Source organism: Notothenia rossii (genome assembly GCF_949606895.1).
Source record: "Notothenia rossii genome assembly, chromosome: 8".
NCBI lineage: Eukaryota > Metazoa > Chordata > Actinopteri > Perciformes > Nototheniidae > Notothenia > Notothenia rossii.
The window spans coordinates 569,819-591,119 of NC_136906.1; the positions used below are offsets into that span (position 1 = coordinate 569,819).

The window sequence follows — 21,301 nt, forward strand, 5'->3', positions numbered from 1 at the left end:
CTGAGCCTGTTTTTCAGGTTTCAGGCGCGAACATGGCACGCCCAAAACAAATAGTATTTGTTTATTTGTCTTCGAGGGGAAAATGGGTTGCAGCACATCACAAAGGCATTTCAAAAGATAAAACATTAGTCACTGAGAACAACATAGACAGAAATGAAAAAGAACAGATATCGGCAGACATGACACGGGCATAGGCCCTCATTTGCGAGGGGGGGGGGGGACAATGGGTAAACAGTGCGTCCTAGCCATCACTGATTCAGGAGTTTGATGGCTTGTGGGACGAAGGACAGCCTAGAGGGGCACGATATCTCCGCCCGGATGGCAACAGTTCAAAGTAAGAGGCAAGAGGGTACCTCTGGTCAGAGTCCTGCACGGGTCTTGAAAATCAGACCCATGCAGGACTCTGCCTCACCTCACTCACAATATTGTGTGCCATTTTTAAAACTCTGTCCTTGTGTAAGCATTTTATACTAGAAAAAGAGATTCTTGACAATTTACTGGACAATGTTACGGCCCTCCTTTTTCTGAGCCTCAGTTGCTTTGCCGAACCAGCACATGATGCCGAAGGAGAGCACACTTTCACTAAAAGCATGATAAAACATCTTCACCATTCTGTTGCAGACATTAAAAGACAATCATTTAGGTAAAAAGAACATTCTTTGTTGAGACTTGGCATTTATCTTCTCAGACCAAACATCCCATCTGAGTTTGTGGTCAAGCACGACACTAAGATACTTGTACTCGGTGACACATTCAATGGGCTCGCTATTTAAAAGAGTAGGGTTGGGCGATTGTGCTATTCTAAAATCTATTTCCATCTCCTTTGTTCTTGAGGTGTTCAGAAGCAGGTTTGACTTCTCACACAGACACAGGGCAGCTGCCACTCATTGAGCCCAGCGCCGTGTAGATAGGAGAGCTGTGACAGCGGAAGTCCAAAATGCTTGATCGTCCCGTGGTTCAGAGAGACTCAGATAGTTCCCGGAAGTTTGTGGCGGGCCGTTTGAATGTGTTTATAACAGGAGATAGAAATGCGATTTTGTGTAATTAGTGGTCAATAAAAGTTATGATTTGCAATATTTATATAAGATATCGATATGTTTATGTAGTTACATCAATGTGTTTTTGTTTTTTTAAAGTAAAATGTGCTAATATTTGAGGATTGAGATAAGAAGTACTTTATTGATCCCAATTGGGGAAATGTTTACGCTGCAGCAGCAAAGGACGAGGCATTGAACATTCGACAGTTAAAAGACTAGAATTAAACAATCCAAAATGTAAACATCTCAAATAGAAATTAAAAAGCATTAAAAAAGTAGAAAATATACATAGTGTGAACAGCTATTTTACCAGTTAACATGTTAGGCTAACGTTGCCTTGGTTACAGAGCCTGTTGTTTATTGCTTTGAATTCTTTCAAACAATTATCTTCTTAAACCTGTATGGCAGTCAGGAGCATCACATCCTAATGTTTATTGATGTATTTAGAGGGAGGGAAAGAAGGTTTCAAAATTCTGATTAGATACATTTCTACCATTTCTTTAATTCATGGTGGCTTCAGTAATCCCCAGGGCCCAGGAGATCAAAACTTTTAATCTCAATCAGATCCGATCAGATTTTGAAATCTCGTTTTTTGTGATCCAGGATCAGACAAGTCGGCCAAATGTTGTCCCTGGAGTTCAAAGCAATTCAGGATAGGATCAGCCTGATCCAGATTACGATTTTTCAAGATGACTAGATCCTGAATATCAGTGCTTTGATCCCACATATCGCCATCTAGTGGACATGAACAATAATACAAGGAAGACAAGAGACCACATTGCAGAGCTGATGGACTTTTTTTTTGTTGAAGGTATTTTTTCTTTAAACTAAATTACATTTGTGATTGACAATCTTTGCTGTGATACTTTCATGAGCATAAACATTTATGTCATCAACATTTGGTTGAAAACAAAATAGGCCACCATAAACATGAGCAAAAAATGAAAAATAAAATGTGTTTCCCATGAAGGCTAAAAAGTGTGTATTATTTCAGTTAACAAACTTTTTGCCATCTTATTTAAATTGAAACATATTTTTAAATAAATGGTACAGTACATGTTGCTCTGGTAATCCACTGGAGATGCACCCCTCTGGTGGGATCAGGAGGATCCAGTTTTTTGGCATCAAACTGATCCCAATCCTGTGTTGTCGGTTTGAACTGCCCGTTTTGAAGATTTGATCCAGATTGAAGCTTGGATTGGATTTCCTGATCTGATATCAAAGTGATCCTAATCCTGTTTTTTGGTTTTGAACTCCCCAAAATCCAAATCTGATCTGATCAGATAGGGATTAAAAGTTTTGAACTCCTGGGCCCAGGTAATTGAGGACACAAGTAATCTAAAGTACTAATGTAATCTTTATGACTTCCAGAAAGGACAGGAGACCCACAGGTGCCGATCAATGATTTGTCAACTGACAGCACAATGAGTCAAAGGACTAGCAGCAGCATGATGATGATGATGATGATGATGATGATGATGATGATGATGATGATGATGATGATGATGATGATGATGATGATGATGATGATGATGATGATGATGTTGATGATGATGATGTTGATGTTAAATGTGTTGTTTTAGGAACATCCATGTAAATAAATGGAATTCAATAAACATTGAATAGCATATCGTGCAGTTTGTCTGTGCCTTTTCCTCCGTGTTGTCCTGGCATATCGTCTCCCCCATGGTTTGCTGTGCTGCTGGGGGATGCTCCGAGCGCTCAGAGAAAGGAGTACACATGTACGGCTTCCCCACTGACACAGAGAGGAGGAAAGAGTGGCTGGCTCAAGTCAGCAGGAGCAATTTAACTATCACTAAAGACAACAACAGCAACAACAAAACCATTGGGAAGCTTAATGTCTGTTTAATCAAAAAATAAGGAACAGGGAGAGGCTTGCAGAACTCTGGGAGGTGAGGCTCAGGGTGAGGGTCTCAGTGCAGGTCTACAGGCTCCGTTGAATCCCCTTGGGGTTCTTGTGCTGAGAGAGGGAGACAGGAGAAAGGGTTAGAAACATCTAGCAACCTATAGGAGGGGAAATGGCTGACCTATTTGAAACTTACCTTGTGTTTTCACTCTCACTTAAGTCCCTCTCCCTTCGCCATCAATCCAAAATCAGCTGAGCTGCAACATAATACAGAGAGGTGATAATCAACAGAATCACAAGGACCTCATGTGGCTCTGCTAAAAACACTCACCCATAAGTTACGTTTTAGTTTTCTATTTGGAAATCTCATATGTGCACTCTAAACCCATACCAATAGTGATGAATCACAACAATAGCTCTCTTCCTGGTTATTGTGTAACGTTAACTATATTATATATGAGAGATGTAAATACAGTATGTATTTTTATATAGTCTTAAAGTTACAACCGGCCCTCTGAATTGAGTTTGACCCCCTGCTGTCAGGATTCTTGTGTTGTGCCACGTTCTTAGTTGTGTGTGTCTGGTGGTGGGTGTTTTGCTGTTCTCCTTGTCATGTTCTCCTCCCTGTGTATTGTCTGGTCCTTCTCCCTGTGTTTTCCTGTTTGTCGTTAGTCTCCCTGGTGTGTCTGATTTCCTCATTGTTTTCACCTGTACCCCTTCTGTGTCTCCTGTGCTCATCATCACTAGCCCCTCCCCTGATTGTTCCCACCTGTGTCTTGTTGTCATGAGTTTAAGTTCCCCTGTCTCCCAGTGTTCAGTGTCAGTTGGTCTTGTCTCTTGCCATGGTCAGTCTATGCTCTCTTCGTGCTCTTGTAAAGTTGTGTTCCTCACTACGTGAGCGCTTTCATTTTGTTCCCAATTTTTGTCATCTCAGCTAGAGATTCGATAGTGACTATTTTTTGTTCATCTTGCTGTTTTTGGAAAATAAAGTATCTTACCAATACTTTACCTCTATCTCCCGGGTCGTGCAATTGGGTCCTACCTCCTCGGTGTCTGAGTTCTTAACAAGATCTTACTGTGGTCTGACTGTTGATTTGAATATGTCAGCACTGTCCTTCATCTATTTACTCTGTAGAGTTACTGTGTGTGTGTGTGTGTCTCACCACAGTGCACTGTCTGAGCAGGCAGGACTGCTTCATGCGTCCTCCAAACCTCCCCATATCTTTACAGAAGTGGCACTCTCCGCACTCGGTCCTGGTGCAGGCCTGGCAGCGCCGAGGAAGAGACACAATATGAACATATGAGGAAAAGGGTGGTCCTTCGTGAGAGGTACATTTTTCAAATTCATTTATTTCAAATGTTTTCATCTCACTCCTGGACTGCCTCGATATCACACAACATGTCAACCTCCCAACACTTAACAAAGGTCACATACTGGACTTACTCTGCTGCACTGGTATCACTCCCGTTAACCTTGCTGTCATTGAATTCCCCATTTCTGACCAAAAAGCTGTCATTTTTTATATCCATGCCCCCCTTTCCAAAGCCAAAGAACAATGGTGGATCACCTTCAGAAACATTAAACACATTAACCCCACAGATCTCACCACTCTGATTAATTCCTACCCCAATCCTCCAGCATCCACCCACCCTGCTGACCTTGTGAATCACTATAATGACTGTCTCTCCTCTTCCCTCACTGCCCTGGCTCCCCTGAAAACTCGCAAAGTTTCATTCACCCACTCCGCCCCCTGGTTCACCTTTGAGCTACGTCAGCTCAAAACAACTGGCCGCCGACTAGAGCGGCTGTGCAAGAGCACCGGACTCTCAGTTCACACGCAAATGTACTCGGATCACCTTCACCTCTACAAGAACGTGCTTTCCGTGCCTCCGGATATCTCCATTGACCAATGTACTGAATTTCTGCATTTTTTTCACTCCAAAATTAACACCATTCACCTAGAGCTGGCTTCAGCATGCACCTCCTCAAGTTATCCACCCTGGATGGCTACCACTGGTCCATCACTCATCAGCTCCCTCTCCATCTTCACCCCAGCATCGGAATACACCATCTCAGAGCTCATCCGTAAAGCTAAAACCACCACCTGTCAGCTTGATCCTCTTCACACCACCCTGGTCAAGGCTTGCCTACCAGCCATATCACCCATGATCACTGACATAATTAACTCCTCCCTTGAATTGCACCCACCTCCCTCAAACTGGCTGCAATCACTCCCATCCTCAAAAAACCCGGTACTGACCCAGCCGATCTAAACCACTACAGGCCCATCTCCAACCTACCCTTCATTTACAAGACCCTTGAGAGGGTGGTTGCCGCACAGCTCCAGTCCCATCTTGACACAAACAACCTCCATGAACCCTTCCAATCTGGTTTCTGCCAAAAACGACCTCCTCCGTGCAGTTGACTCCGGACTTCTCACCATCCTCATCCTCCTTGACCTCAGCGCTGCATTCGATACCATCTCTCACCCACTACTCCTGGACCGCCTGGCTGGCATTGGGATCACTGGTGTTGCACTCTCCTGGTTCTCATCATACCTCACTGACAGACAACAGCTTCTACAACTCGGTAGTCACAAGAAAGTGCTATTTCACTGGGTGTCCCCCAGGGGTCAGTACTGGGTCCACTCCTATTCATCATATATCTTGATGTAAATCTTGATTGTCCAAGATGGCAGGTCAGGTGTAACAGGAGCTCTCCTTGCATTTTTAACATATGCCTTCATTTTAAACTTTTTAAACACGGGTCCATTATTAAATCCGAATAATGGGCCCTGCATCTTAGCAGTGTACACAGACAAATTGAAGCACTTTGGGTACGGGAAACACGTTCCGATGCAAACATTTGTTCTCACCGCGGGCCAACATCAACAACATAACCTTAAGCGAAATAATGAAGTCCGAGACAAACGTCAAAATAACTGCCATATCATCATCACACTCTACCTGTTGCTATCTGGAGACGTACATCAGGCCCAACAACTCGAAACATCAACCGTGAAGTCACGAAGAGCAACAACCCTGTCTCTCAGGTATGTGACACTCACAAAGAAAGCACAGTGATTGAATACATACACCAACTTGGTGTGATGCTTTGCGTTTGTTGTCCGGGTGCCGGAGACAGACTGGCTGGGCTGTGTCGACTGGGAAGTGGAGCTGCCGGTGCGGGGGAGCGGAGATCTGGGACGCTGGGGGCCGTGGCTGTGGACGAGGGGAGCGTCGGGGACCGGGACCGGCTTGCTGCGTTCGGGCACAGCGTCGAGGATGCCCCGATGGCCATGGAGGAGGTGTCCTCTGACCCGTATGGCATTTCTAACTTGACCGGCTTGTTGCTGTCCAGAAAACCCGGAAGTTAGATGTTGCGTTCAGGTGCAAACTCAGCGCGTCACTCCGCTCGACAAACAACAACATGCTTACAAAAGCAACAGGACCATAAATCCTGTTTTCAAAAAACACCGCAAGTTCAATTGATTTAAAACTGTTAATCACTCTTTAGTGATCCGGGATCAACAACATAAACCGAAGGGCATCCTTGGAGGACATTTGAAAATCCGTAGCCTCACACCTAAAGCTGATCAAGTCTATCATCTTCTTCATGATTCCAATTTAGATTTTCTCTGCCTATCAGAAACATGGCTTCATATCAACTCTCCATCCGCTGCATTGCATGTGCCAGGCTATCAAAGCTTTAGACAACATTGATCTTACGGAAGAGGGGTGGGGTCATGATTTATGTCAAAGACCATCTCAACTGTCATCAAATATGCTGGCCTTTTAACCATGACTTGGAATGTCTTGGATTAAAAATAATGCTGTCCCCTGAAATGTCATTTGTGCTCATTGTTGTTTATCGCCCACCATCTTCAAATAATGACTTCTACACCACATTCAAAACACTTCTTAAAGCATGTGATTTCAAAACAGAAGTGATAGTGCTTGGTGACCTGAATTGTTAGACAAGACAAGTAGGAAAGCCCTTAAGCAAATCACAGATAGTTTAGACTTAACACAAATGACAGAAGGACCAACCAGAATAACCTCATCCTCACAGACACAAATAGACTTAATATTAAGTAATAAACCTGAGAGTGGATAAAACATTTAATTTCATCACTGGACTATCTGACCCCAACTTAATATTAATATCCAGAAAACTCACAAAGAAACGGTTCCACCACTCGTACAAACCTCTGGAACAACTAAGAATACCAAAAACTGAATTTGCAAACTTTGAGCAAGCTGTGCAACAGACTGACTGGGAAAGTATGCTAACTGGGAGCAGTGTAGAAACAGACAGCCAAATGTTTGCGACCAAGCTACATGATTTAGTGCAGATGTTCTCCAGAAAAATGAAGAGTGTAAAAAACAAAAACAGAGAGGTCTTTACACTGGTTCCTCACTGACACTAAGAAAGTGGATCAGTCCAGTTCTGAGGTCTTTACACTGGTTCCTCACTGACACTAAGAAAGTGGATCAGTCCAGTTCTGAAGTCTTTACACTAGTTCCTCACTGACACTAAGAAAGTGGATCAGTCCAGTTCTGAAGTCTTTACACTGGTTCCTCACTGACACTAAGAAAGTGGATCAGTCCAGTTCTGAGGTCTTTACTCTGGTTCCTCTCTGACACTAAGAAAGTGGATCAGTCCAGTTCTGAAGTCTTAACACTGATTCCTCTCTAACACTAAGAAAGTGGATCAGTCCAGTTCTGAGGTCTTTACACTGGTTCCTCACTAACACTAAGAAAGTGGATCAGTCCAGTTCTGAGGTCTTTACACTAGTTCCTCACTGACACTAAGAAAGTGGATCAGTCCAGTTCTGAGGTCTTTACAGTGGTTCCTCACTAACACTAAGAAAGTGGATCAGTCCAGTTCTGAGGTCTTTACACTGGTTCCTCACTGACACTAAGAAAGTGGATCAGTCCAGTTCTGAGGTCTTTACACTGGTTCCTCACTGACACTAAGAAAGTGGATCAGTCCAGTTCTGAGGTCTTTACACTGGTTCTTCACTGACACTAAGAAAGTGGATCAGTCCAGTTCTGAGGTCTTTACACTGGTTCCTCACTAACACTAAGAAAGTGGATCAGTCCAGTTCTGAGGTCTTTACACTGGTTCCTCTCTAACACTAAGAAAGTGGATCAGTCCAGTTCTGAGGTCTTTACACTGGTTCCTCACTGACACTAAGAAAGTGGATCAGTCCAGTTCTGAGGTCTTTACTCTGGTTCCTCTCTGACACTAAGAAATAGGATCAGTCCAGTTCTGAGGTCTTTACACTGGTTCCTCACTGACACTAAGAAAGTGGATCAGTCCAGTTCTGAGGTCTTTACACTGGTTCCTCACTGACACTAAGAAAGTGGATCAGTCCAGTTCTGAAGTCTTTACACTGGTTCCTCACTGACACTAAGAAAGTGGATCAGTCCAGTTCTGAGGTCTTTACACTGGTTCCTCACTGACACTAAGAAAGTGGATCAGTCCAGTTCTGAGGTCTTTACACTGGTTCCTCACTAACACTAAGAAAGTGGATCAGTCCAGTTCTGGAGTCTTTACACTGGTTCCCCTCTAACACTAAGAAAGAGGATCAGTCCAGTTCTGAGGTCTTTACACTGGTTCCTCACTGACACTAAGAAAGTGGATCAGTCCAGTTCTGAAGTCTTTACACTGGTTCCTCTCTAACACTAAGAAAGTGGATCAGTCCAGTTCTGAAGTCTTTACACTGGTTCCTCACTAACACTAAGAAAGAGGATCATTCCAGTTCTGAGGTCTTTACACTGGTTCCTCACTGACACTAAGAAAGTGGATCAGTCCAGTTCTGAGGTCTTTACACTGGTTCCTCACTAACACTAAGAAAGTGGATCAGTCCAGTTCTGAGGTATTTACACTGGTTCCTCACTGACACTAAGAAAGTGGATCAGTCCAGTTCTGAGGTCTTTACACTGGTTCCTCACTAACACTAAGAAAGTGGATCAGTCCAGTTCTGAGGTATTTACACTGGTTCCTCTCTAACACTAAGAAAGTGGATCAGTCCAGTTCTGAAGTCTTTACACTGGTTCCTCACTAACACTAAGAAAGTGGATCAGTCCAGTTCTGAGGTCTTTACACTGGTTCCTCTCTAACAATAAGAAAGTGGATCAGTCCAGTTCTGAGGTCTTTACACTGGTTCCTCACTGACACTAAGAAAGTGGATCAGTCCAGTTCTGAGGTCTTTACTCTGGTTCCTCACTGACACTAAGAAATAGGATCAGTCCAGTTCTGAGGTCTTTACACTGGTTCCTCACTGACACTAAGAAAGTGGATCAGTCCAGTTCTGAGGTCTTTACACTGGTTCCTCACTGACACTAAGAAAGTGGATCAGTCCAGTTCTGAAGTCTTTACACTGGTTCCTCACTGACACTAAGAAAGTGGATCAGTCCAGTTCTGAGGTCTTTACACTGGTTCCTCACTGACACTAAGAAAGTGGATCAGTCCAGTTCTGAAGTCTTTACACTGGTTCCTCACTAACACTAAGAAAGTGGATCAGTCCAGTTCTGAGGTCTTTACACTGGTTCCTCACTGACACTAAGAAAGTGGATCAGTCCAGTTCTGAGGTCTTTACACTGGTTCCTCACTGACACTAAGAAAGTGGATCAGTCCAGTTCTGAGGTCTTTACTCTGGTTCCTCACTGACACTAAGAAAGTGGATCAGTCCAGTTCTGAGGTCTTTACACTGGTTCCTCACTGACACTAAGAAAGTGGATCAGTCCAGTTCTGAGGTCTTTACACTGGTTCCTCACTAACACTAAGAAAGTGGATCAGTCCAGTTCTGGAGTCTTCACACTGGTTCCCCTCTAACACTAAGAAAGAGGATCAGTCCAGTTCTGAGGTCTTTACACCGGTTCCTCACTGACACTAAGAAAGAGGATCAGTCCAGTTCTGAGGTCTTTACACTGGTTCCTCACTGACACTAAGAAAGTGGATCAGTCCAGTTCTGAAGTCTTTACACTGGTTCCTCACTAACACTAAGAAAGTGGATCAGTCCAGTTCTGAGGTCTTTACACTGGTTCCTCACTGACACTAAGAACGTGGATCAGTCCAGTTCTGAGGTCTTTACACTGGTTCCTCACTAACACTAAGAAAGTGGATCAGTCCAGTTCTGAGGTCTTTACACTGGTTCCTCACTGACACTAAGAAAGTGGATCAGTCCAGTTCTGAAGTCTTTACACTGGTTCCTCACTAATACTAAGAAAGTGGATCAGTCCAGTTCTGAAGTCTTTACACTGGTTCCTCACTAATACTAAGAAAGTGGATCAGTCCTGTTCTGAAGTCTTTACTCTGGTTCCTCACTGACACTAAGAAAGTGGATCAGTCCAGTTCTGAAGTCTTTACACTGGTTCCTCATGAACACTAAGAAAGTGGATCACATCACTCCTGTTCTGAAGTCTTTACACTGGTTCCTCACTGACACTAAGAAAGAGGATCAGTCCAGTTCTGAGGTCTTTACACTGGTTCCTCACTGACACTAAGAAAGTGGATCAGTCCAGTTCTGAGGTCTTTACACTGGTTCCTCACTGACACTAAGAAAGAGGAACAGTCCAGTTCTGAAGTCTTTACACTGGCTTCCTGTGTATCAAAGAATAGATTTCAAAATACTGCTGCTGGTTTGTAAAGCACTGAATGGTTTAGGCCCAAAATGCATTTCTGACCTCCTGCTAAATGATGAACCATCCAGATCACTCAGGTCTTCAGGGACGGGTCAGCTTTCTGTCCCCAGAGACAGAACTAAACATGGATAAGTTCAGTTAGTATGCTCCAAATATCTGGAACAAACTCCGAGAAACCTGCAGGTCCGCTGCAACTCTGACTACTTTTAAATCCAGGCTGAAGACTTTTCTTTTTTGCCGCAGCTTTAATGAAACTATTCATATCTTAGACTGCACTGTAACTTTTATTAATGTATTTTTTCTTTTAATGTTTATTTTATTATCTTTGCTTTTTAATGACTGATTTTAAATGCCATTTTCTTAATGTCTTTCATTTTTGTAAAGCACTTTGAATTGCCTTGTGTTGAAAGGTGTATAAATAGACTTGCCATGCCTTACAGTGAACCAGAATCAGCACCAAGCCAGGATGGAGAATCTGGTTGTTCTTTTTCGATGGAAGCAGAGTCCACTACCATCAGCTTTGACGTTAGCCCTGGAGCAGGAGACGGTGAGTTACAGTAAAAGGTGTGGCAGGGTGGACAGGTAGGAAATCGTAGCGTCAGTCGTGGCAATCAGGTGTGACAAATGGGTCCAAAAAGAAAACGTTGGTAACTGTGGCAGGAGAAAAGATGGTTTGTCTATAAGCCTCTAGAAGAACACACAACTCTATATTTTCAGACAGAGAAGCGCCAAACACACAACGCGAGCGTCCTCTCACCCGGTGCTGCCAACGTCCAGCTGAAAGTCTTACCGCCTCCAGTTCCTCATAACAGAAAACTAATTTGACTAGCAAACAACCGCTCCCTGTGGCTCCGTCTCTACAACAATTTGACTGTTGGCGAATTAAACAGCGATTACTTCCTTTAATTTGGGACATGTGTTTACATTGTTCAGCCTTCCAGACCTTCAGTGAGCTAGCAGAATGCATCCTTCCATTTCATTTAATCGTGTATTTGAACAGGGACAATGCACACCACTGCCTTGCCCTGTCTGCCTCACTCTAAGCAATTTGTTAACGATCTGGTCATCAGTATCTGTTGCTGTAATACCTTCAATATACACAGACTTCTTAACATCAACACCGTATTCTTGCTCAGAAGTCATAGTTAAATGAATTGATAAACAGTTTTGAAACAGACTAGAAATTTGAATAACAGTTTAAGAAAATAAAAATAATTGTATGAAGTAATATATCTACCAGCAAAATGTAGATATATTACCAGTCAGCTAAGTCCTTGACTTCCACTGGTACCATGTAAACCAGTGCTAGCTGTTCCATGGTCAGGTCGTCGGCAACTAAACCGGCTCCTCCACCTGTCCTCGGTCATCGTGCCCAAATGGTCATCTACCGCCCGCCTCAAGCCAGGCAGCCCCTGGCCAGTTAGGTTCTGACCCGCCACGTCTATTGCTTGGATGGGGTGGTCGCAGTAACCATGGACGTTAAAATCTCACCGACCAATCAAAGACAAACTCTAGACCGTAATAAAGGGCCTGCCAAAGGACATCGTATACAGCGAGCTGAGCGGTGGTTCCAGAGGCAGAGGACGACCACTGCTGCGCTTCAAGGATGTCGTAAAACGTGACATGAAGGCCCTGGACATTGCGATGGACAACTGGGAGAGGCTGGCGGAGGACCGGACGAAGTGGCGCCAGCAGCTGTGCGAAGGTGGTGACAGACTTGACAAAGACTGGATTCGTGGACTTGCTCAAAAACGTGGACATTCTCTATCTCTCTGACTGCACTGTACCATCTCTTGTAGATTTCTTGCCAATATATACCAGCAAAATGTAAAATGTTTTTCTAATTATTTAATTCAAACTACTCCTCCTGGCTAGCTCGCTGAATTATGTAACATAGCTATGTAAACGGTGGCTTTCAATAAGGGGTAGAAGATAATACAAAATAGAATGAACAATATTAAATTAACATTTTATTAAACATTAAACAAAACTGTCAGCATCACAAACAGTTCCAAAAACACTTCCCCAACTCTCACACACACACACACACACACACACACACACACACACACACACACACACACACACACACACACACACACACACACACACACACACACACACACACACACACACACACACACACACACACACACACACACACACACACACACACACACACACACACACACACACACACACACACACACCTAGCCTAATGAACACACTGGCCTGCTCTTCCTCTATCCCTTAACCTGTTAAGCCCTGAGCCTGTTTTTCAGGTTTCAGGCGCGAACATGGCACGCCCAAAACAAATAGTATTTGTTTATTTGTCTTCGAGGGGAAAATGGGTTGCAGCACATCACAAAGGCATTTCAAAAGATAAAACATTAGTTACTGAGAACAACATAGACAGAAATTAAAAAGAACAGATATCGGCAGACATGACACAGGCATAGGCCCTCATTTGCGAGGGGGGGGGGGGGGACAATGGGTAAACAGTGCGTCCTAGCCATCACTGATTCAGGAGTTTGATGGCTTGTGGGACGAAGGACAGCCTAGAGGGGCACGATATCTCCGCCCGGATGGCAACAGTTCAAAGTAAGAGGCAAGAGGGTACCTCTGGTCAGAGTCCTGCACGGGTCTTGAAAATCAGACCCATGCAGGACTCTGCCTCACCTCACTCACAATATTGTGTGCCATTTTTAAAACTCTGTCCTTGTGTAAACATTTTATACTAGAAAAAGAGATTCTTGACAATTTACTGGACAATGTTACGGCCCTCCTTTTTCTGAGCCTCAGTTGCTTTGCCGAACCAGCACATGATGCCGAAGGAGAGCACACTTTCACTAAAAGCATGATAAAACATCTTCACCATTCTGTTGCCGACATTAAAAGACAATCATTTAGGTAAAAAGAACATTCTTTGTTGAGACTTGGCTTTTATCTCCTCAGACCAAACATCCCATCTGAGTTTGTGGTCAAGCACGACACTAAGATACTTGTACTCGGTGACACATTCAATGGGCTCGCTATTTAAAAGAGTAGGGTTGGGCGATTGTGCTATTCTAAAATCTATTTCCATCTCCTTTGTTCTTGAGGTGTTCAGAAGCAGGTTTGACTTCTCACACAGACACAGGGCAGCTGCCACTCATTGAGCCCAGCGCCGTGTAGATAGGAGAGCTGTGAAAGCGGAAGTCCAAAATGCTTGATCGTCCCGTGGTTCAGAGAGACTCAGATAGTTCCCGGAAGTTTGTGGCGGGCCGTTTGAATGTGTTTATAACAGGAGATAGAAATGCGATTTTGTGTAATTAGTGGTCAATAAAGGTTATGATTTGCAATATTTATATAAGATATCGATATGTGTATGTAGTTACATCAATGTGTTTTTGTTTTTTTAAAGTAAAATGTGCTAATATTTGAGGATTGAGATAAGAAGTACTTTATTGATCCCAATTGGGGAAATGTTTACGCTGCAGCAGCAAAGGACGAGGCATTGTACATTCGACAGTTAAAAGACTAGAATTAAACAATCCAAAATGTAAACATCTCAAATAGAAATTAAAAAGCATTAAAAAAGTAGAACATATACATAGTGTGAACAGCTATTTTACCAGTTAACATGTTAGGCTAACGTTGCCTTGGTTACAGAGCCTGTTGTTTATTGCTTTGAATTCTTTCAAACAATTATCTTCTTAAACCTGTATGGCAGTCAGGAGCATCACATCCTAATGTTTATTGATGTATTTAGAGGGAGGGAAGGAAGGTTTCAAAATTCTGATTTGATACATTTCTACCATTTCTTTAATTCAAGGTGGCTTCAGTAATTTCCTGGGCCCAGGAGTTCAAAACTTTTAATCTCAATCAGATCCGATCAGATTTTGAAATCCCATTTGTTTCGATCCAGGATCAGACAAGTCGGCCAAATGTTGTCCCTGGAGTTCAAAGCAATTCAGGATAGACAAGTTTACGCGCCAAACCACGGGTAGCGCCATAACCCTACACAAATGCACTTCATTTCCGCCGGAAGTCTTTTGCACAGCGTCTGTCGGTGTAAACCGGTGTAAACAGTCAGACGGGCACTGGTGTAAACACAGCGATTTCGATGTTAACAGTGATGCTAGCTTGGGAACACGATTCTACTTCTTTGACTGGAGATGGCGTTACTCTCCCCCACCCGAATTCAGTGCAAAACTGGGAGGATAACATGACGACGTGGCCCAGCATAACGTACAGCAAAATTTGCTCCTACTTCGTTCAATCCATGGCAATAGATGGAAAAGCAATGGACAGTCTGAAGGCATATCATAAGGCTGCGCACATTCTACTTTGCCCACATGCTCCCGAAAATTGTTGACGATTTTGTTGAGGGAAGGTTACAGTTCTGCAGTAAATATCTCAGCATTTTAAAACCAAAATAAACTGCCTTATGTAGGTCATGCCCACAGGAGCCAACAGTTGTCTGTTGTTTACATAATGCACAATTTACATGATCTCTTTATGCTGTGCAATATATCATATGTGCCTGTACTGTTTGAGTGAAAATAAAGTTTGATGTAATTTAATTTCATTATTGCACTGTTATTGCATTATTGCATTTCATATGTTCCTTAGAGTGCTACAATTTCTTTTAACACAGTTCATCATTCATATTAAGCTCATACTGTACATAAATAACACTGAATTAATTAATTGTTGAGAGGAAACTAAAGAAATGGCTTCAACAAGAAAGATCACATGTTTAATCCTAACAGGTATTACAAATTAAAATATAAAAGCAGCCCACACAATTACATCACTATGAAAATATTCATATATAATATAAAAAAATACAATGCATGCAGTATTTGTTGTGTTTATCTGTATTTAATGAACAACATGGCTGGGTGCTGGGTGCTGGTTTGTGGTCGTAGCACTCTCTATCTAACCACTCGTTCAGGTGCTTTCTCGAGTGATTGCAACCAACTACCGCACACGTAGTTCCCGAACCACTTTTCTTCATGTTGTAATTGTTATATCCTCTTTGTCTCTGCGATATCAGTGCTTTGTCGGCACAACGGAGCTAGCTAGCAAAACAAACCCAGTCCGCCAAAACGGAAGTGCATTGCATCGAAGGGAGGAGTTCAGGATGTAGAGCGGAAACGGCTCAATAACTTGTGTATAGGATCAGCCTGATCCAGATTACGATTTTTCAAGATGACTAGATCCTGAATATCAGTGCTTTAATCCGACATGAAAAATAATACAAGGAAGACAAGAGACCACATTGCAGAGATCTATTGTCCGCACTTACTTTTGAAAGGTGATGACAGATGATGGACTTTTTTTTTGTTGAAGGTATTTTTTCTTTAAACTAAATTACATTTGTGATTGACAATCTTTGTTGTGATACTTTCATGAGCATAAACATTTATGTCGTCAACATTTGGTTGAAAACAAAATAGGCCACAACAAACGTGACCAAAAAATGAAAATAAAATGTGTTTCCCATGAAGGCTAAAAATGGTGTATTATTTCAGTTAACAAACTTTGGCACTTTATTTAAATTGAAACATATTTTAAAATAAGTGGTACAGTACATGTTGCTCTGGTAATCCACTGGAGATCCACCCTCTGGTGGGATCAGGGGGATCCAGTTCTTTGGGATCAAACTGATCCCAATCCTGTGTTGTCGGTTTGAACTACCCATTTTCAAGATTTGATCCAGATTAAAGCTTGGATTGGATTTCCTGATCGGATATCAAAGTGATCCTAATCCTGTTTTTTGGTTTTGAACTCCCCAAAATCCAAATCTGATCTGATCAGATAGGGATTAAAAGTTTTGAACTCCTGGGCCCAGGTAATTGAGGACACAAGTAATCTAAAGTACTAATGTAATCTTTATGACTTCCAGAAAGGACAGGAGACCCACAGGTGCCGATCAATGATTTGTCAACTGACAGCACAATGAGTCAAAGGACTAGCAGCAGCATGATGATGATGATGATGATGATGATGATGATGTTGATGTTAAATGTGTTGTTTTAGGAACATCCATGTAAATAAATGGAATTCAATAAACATAGCATATCGTGCAGTTTGTCTGTGCCTTTTCCTCCGTGTTGTCCTGGCATATCGTCTCCCCCATGGTTTGCTGTGCTGCCGGGGGATTCTCCAAGCGCTCAGAGAAAGGAGTACACATGTACGGCTTCCCCACTGACACAGAGAGGAGGAAAGAGTGGCTGGCTCAAGTCAGCAGGAGCAATTTAACTATCACTAAAGACAACAACAGCAACAACAAAACCATTGGGAAGCTTAATGTCTGTTTAATCAAAATAAGGAACAGGGAGAGGCTTGCAGAACTCTGGGAGGTGAGACTCAGTGGTGAGGGTCTCAGTGCAGGTCTTCAGGCTCCGTTGAAACCCCTTGGGGTTCTTGTGCTGAGAGAGGCAGACAGGAGAAAGGGTTAGAAACATCTAGCAACCTATAGGAGGGGAAATGGCTGACCTATTTGAAACTTACCTTGTGTTTTCACTCTCACTTAAGTCCCTCTCCCTTCGCCATCAATCCAAAATCAGCTGAGCTGCAACATAATACAGAGAGGTGATAATCAACAGAATCACAAGGACCTCATATGGCTCTGCTAAAAACACTCACCCATAAGTGACGTTTCAGTTTTCTGTTTGGAAGTCTCATATGTGCACTCTAAACCCATACCAATAGTGATGAATCACAACAATAGCTCTCTTCCTGGTTATTGCGTAACGTTAACTATATTATATATGAGAGATGTAAATACAGTATGTATTTTTATATAGTCTTAAAGTTACAACCGGCCCTCTGAATTGAGTTTGACCCCCTGCTGTCACGATTCTTGTGTTGTGCCATGTTCTTAGTTGTGTGTGTCTGGTGGTGGGTGTTTTTCTGTTCTCCTTGTCATGTTCTCCTCCCTGTGTATTGTCTGGTCCTTCTCCCTGTGTTTTCCTGTTTGTCGTTAGTCTCCCTGGTGTGTCTGATTTCCTCATTGTTTTCACCTGTACCCCTTCTGTGTCTCCTGTGCTCATCATCACTAGCCCCTCCCCTGATTGTTCCCACCTGTGTCTTGTTGTCATGAGTTTAAGTTCCCCTGTCTCCCAGTGTTCAGTGTCAGTTGGTCTTGTCTCTTGCCATGGTCAGTCTATGCTCTCTTTGTGCTCTTGTAAAGTTTTGTTCCTCACTACGTGAGCGCTTCCATTTTGTTCCCAATTTTTGTCATCTCAGCTAGAGATTCGATAGTGACTATTTTTTGCTGTATTTTTGGAAATAAAGTATCTTACCAATACTTTACCTCTGTCTCCCGGGTCGTGCAATTGGGTCCTACCTCCTAAGTGTCTGAGTTCTAACACCAGGAGGGTGTACTACGAAGCTGGTTCAACCTGACCTGGATATGTTTGAGTTAGCCGGTTGGTCTAATCCAAAACATACGTGCTCTCACTAAACGGTCCTACGACGCTGGTTATCAAGTGGATCGCTCAAGCCAGCCGTGTCCTATCTAGTTAGGAGCGCGTTCACATGAAAGGGGTGGTATCTGGAGCATTCGACCAATCACAAACATGGAGAAGCTACTGACAGCGCAGCATCATACTTCCTGAATGAAAAGTCAACTATAATAGTAGACATATGAAGAAGTTAAACTTTAAACATCCATGACTTAAACACTTGATCCAGGATCAAAGCCACATAGCTGCACCTGCAAGGTGAATACAGCTGGTAACAGAACAAGTGTTTGAATGCGTACATGAACAGGTTTATGATATCACTGCCCCGTCTAAGACACCATCTGACTTTCATTACATTTGACTCGAGTGTTTCCTCAACTTAATGTGTTGCTTCAAATAATCCTTCTGCATCCAGTATGTGACACTGTGAGTGTTGCACGGCCAGATACGGCTCAGCTGACTCAGATAAGGAGATGATACATTATGATGTGATATGCCGCGGACTGTACTTAATGTTACTCTGATCCGGTTACTTATGTTGTGGCAGATATTTAAGTAAGCTTTCTTAACGCTAATGTTCTAATAGTCAGATTGCTCTGAAGATGGGAGGTGATATTCTATTCATGTTCACGTTCACACGGTCGCTGATTTTTGCCGGCCGTCTTGAAACCCAGAGTCAACCTGAAGTTAGCCGCTCAGAGAACATCCTGCTTCGTAGCATACCCCCCCTGCTCTACGATCACACGCCCCAATGTTATATGAACTCATATGTAACTCCCCCCCCCCGGGTAACAGCACGTTAAGAAGCCCCTTTTCTCTAACTCCACAACGTTTGACTAAATGACATAAAGAGAAGGGAATTTACAATTAAAAGGCTGATCATGGTTAACGTGTGTTTCTAACTTCACCCCGACTCCTCGTATTCATATATCTTGTTGTTATTTATTAGTTGTTTTTTTTGTGTACATGTTTACTTTTTTGTTTTTTTGTTGTCGTTGTTGTCAGAGTTAGTGATGTTTAGACCAGCAGGGGGCGCTGCTGGTTCACCTCCTCCTCCTCTTCCTCCTCCTCCTCCTCCTCCTCCTCCTCCTCCTCCTCCTCCTCCTCCTCCTCTTCCTCCTCCTCTTCCTCCTCTTTCTCCTCCTCCTCCTCCTCCTCTTCTTCCTCCCCTTCTTCTTCTCCTCTGTCTGAGACGTGAGTAGCAGCTCTTCTTTTATTTAGGTGTTGTTGTTGTTGTTGTTATTTTTGTTGTTTATGTTGTTGTTGTTTTTGCTGATTTTCTACAGTTTGTGTCGTTGTTGATTTTCAGTGATAAAGTTGAACTCTTTGTTTATCGCTGCGTGTTCCTGTATAATAATAATAATGAATCTAAACATGTTTCATTTATAGGCAGTTTGCTAACTTCTCAAATCATTTGATTATTATTTAGATTTATGAGTTTTTAATAAAAACATTTAATTGTATTATTTTATATTTTATCTAAATATTATGTAATTATTTGTTTGTTTTATTTGTTTTACTTCATGGTTAATTCATTATTGATATCAGCGACCAACACGTTTTATTTTTACTCAAACAACCCATTTATGATCTCTAGCTCGTTGATGTTGTTTCTGTGTTTTATGTTGAGATGTTATTTTAACCGGTGATATTATTCCTTTATCTTAATACTGAGTGATCTTGAGAGTCAGAGAGGCTTTAGGGACACTTCCTCTCCACCTGTCGCAGTAATCTGTCCCTCAGAGGGAGACTAATCTCAGATTATAACCCGTCTCCTTCCTGCCGTCTGTCCTCTTCTTCAACAGAACAGTTATATCCTTTGTTCTGTGTTTAGGGTCTCAGGCAGAGAACCACTCCTTCATGTTGGGTTCAAGCTGTGAGAGAAAAAAGGCTCTGTTGTGATTGGTCCCCCCCTTAGAGAGGTCCCGCCCCTAAGCCTATCACCTACAAGTCAGAGCACTAGCCAATAGGAGCGCAAGGGTTCCTTAGTGATGTCACTATGTTCCGTAACGGGATTTTAGCCTTTGAAGACAATTCACATGCACTAACACCTATTGAAGTACATATTCATGGTCACATTATGAACTGATGAATACCTGAAGGTGACCTGCCTCTCAGTGATTATGAACTGGTGAATACCTGAAGGTGACCTGCCTCTCAGTGATTATGAACTGATGAATACCTGAAGGTGACCTGCCTCTCAGTGATTATGAACTGATGAATATCTGAAGGTGACCTGCCTCTCAGTGATTATGAACTGATGAATACCTGAAGGTGACCTGCCTCTCAGTGATTATGAACTGATGAATACCTGAAGGTGACCTGCCTCTCAGTGATTATGAACTGATGAATATCTGAAGGTGACCTGCCTCTCAGTGATTATGAACTGATGAATACCTGAAGGTGACCTGCCTCTCAGTGATTATGAACTGATGAATACCTGAAGGTGACCTGCCTCTCAGTGATTATGAACTGATGAATATCTGAAGGTGACCTGCCTCTCAGTGATTATGAACTGATGAATACCTGAAGGTGACCTGCCTCTCTCTGATTATGAACTGGTGAATACCTGAAGGTGACCTGCCTCTCAGTGATTATGAACTGATGAATACCTGAAGGTGACCTGCCTCTCAGTGATTATGAACTGATGAATACCTGAAGGTGACCTGCCTCTCAGTGATTATGAACTGATGAATACCTGAAGGTGATCTGCCTCTCTCTGATTATGAACTGGTGAATACCTGAAGGTGACCTGCCTCTCATTGATTATGAACTGATGAATACCTGAAGGTGACCTGCCTCTCAGTGATTATGAACTGATGAATACCTGAAGGTGATCTGCCTCTCTCTGATTATGAACTGGTGAATACCTGAAGGTGACCTGCCTCTCAGTTATTATGAACTGATGAATACCTGAAGGTGACCTGCCTCTCAGTGATTATGAACTGATGAATACCTGAAGGTGACCTGCCTCTCAGTGATTATGAACTGATGAATACCTGAAGGTGACCTGCCTCTCAGTGATTATGAACTGATGAATACCTGAAGGTGATCTGCCTCTCTCTGATTATGAACTGGTGAATACCTGAAGGTGACCTGCCTCTCAGTGATTATGAACTGATGAATACCTGAAGGTGACCTGCCTCTCAGTGATTATGAACTGATGAATACCTGAAGGTGACCTGCCTCTCAGTGATTATGAACTGATGAATACCTGAAGGTGACCTGCCTCTCTCTGATTATGAACTGATGAATACCTGAAGGTGACCTGCCTCTCAGTGATTATG

General features: G+C 42.7%; 2 long non-coding RNA genes across 3 annotated transcripts; both read right to left on the reverse strand.

Moving 5' to 3' along the window:
• Nucleotides 1-1,336: 1,336 nt before the first annotated feature.
• Nucleotides 1,337-11,360, reverse strand: LOC307015873. Of its 2 annotated transcripts, XR_013801667.1 has the most exons (5): nt 11,315-11,360; nt 10,996-11,208; nt 4,068-4,169; nt 3,101-3,161; nt 1,337-3,018 (listed from the first exon to the last, which is right to left on the reverse strand). It is a non-coding gene; the product is annotated as an uncharacterized lncRNA (long non-coding RNA). The 2 variants fall into 2 exon arrangements; XR_013801668.1 differs by lacking the exon at nt 11,315-11,360 and having other exon boundaries at nt 10,996-11,250.
• A 5,482-nt stretch (nt 11,361-16,842) lies between these two features.
• On the reverse strand, nt 16,843-18,706 carry LOC307015872. The gene is made up of 2 exons (XR_013801666.1): nt 17,059-18,706; nt 16,843-16,976 (listed from the first exon to the last, which is right to left on the reverse strand). It is a non-coding gene; the product is annotated as an uncharacterized lncRNA (long non-coding RNA).
• Between the last annotated feature and the right edge of the window lie 2,595 nt (nt 18,707-21,301).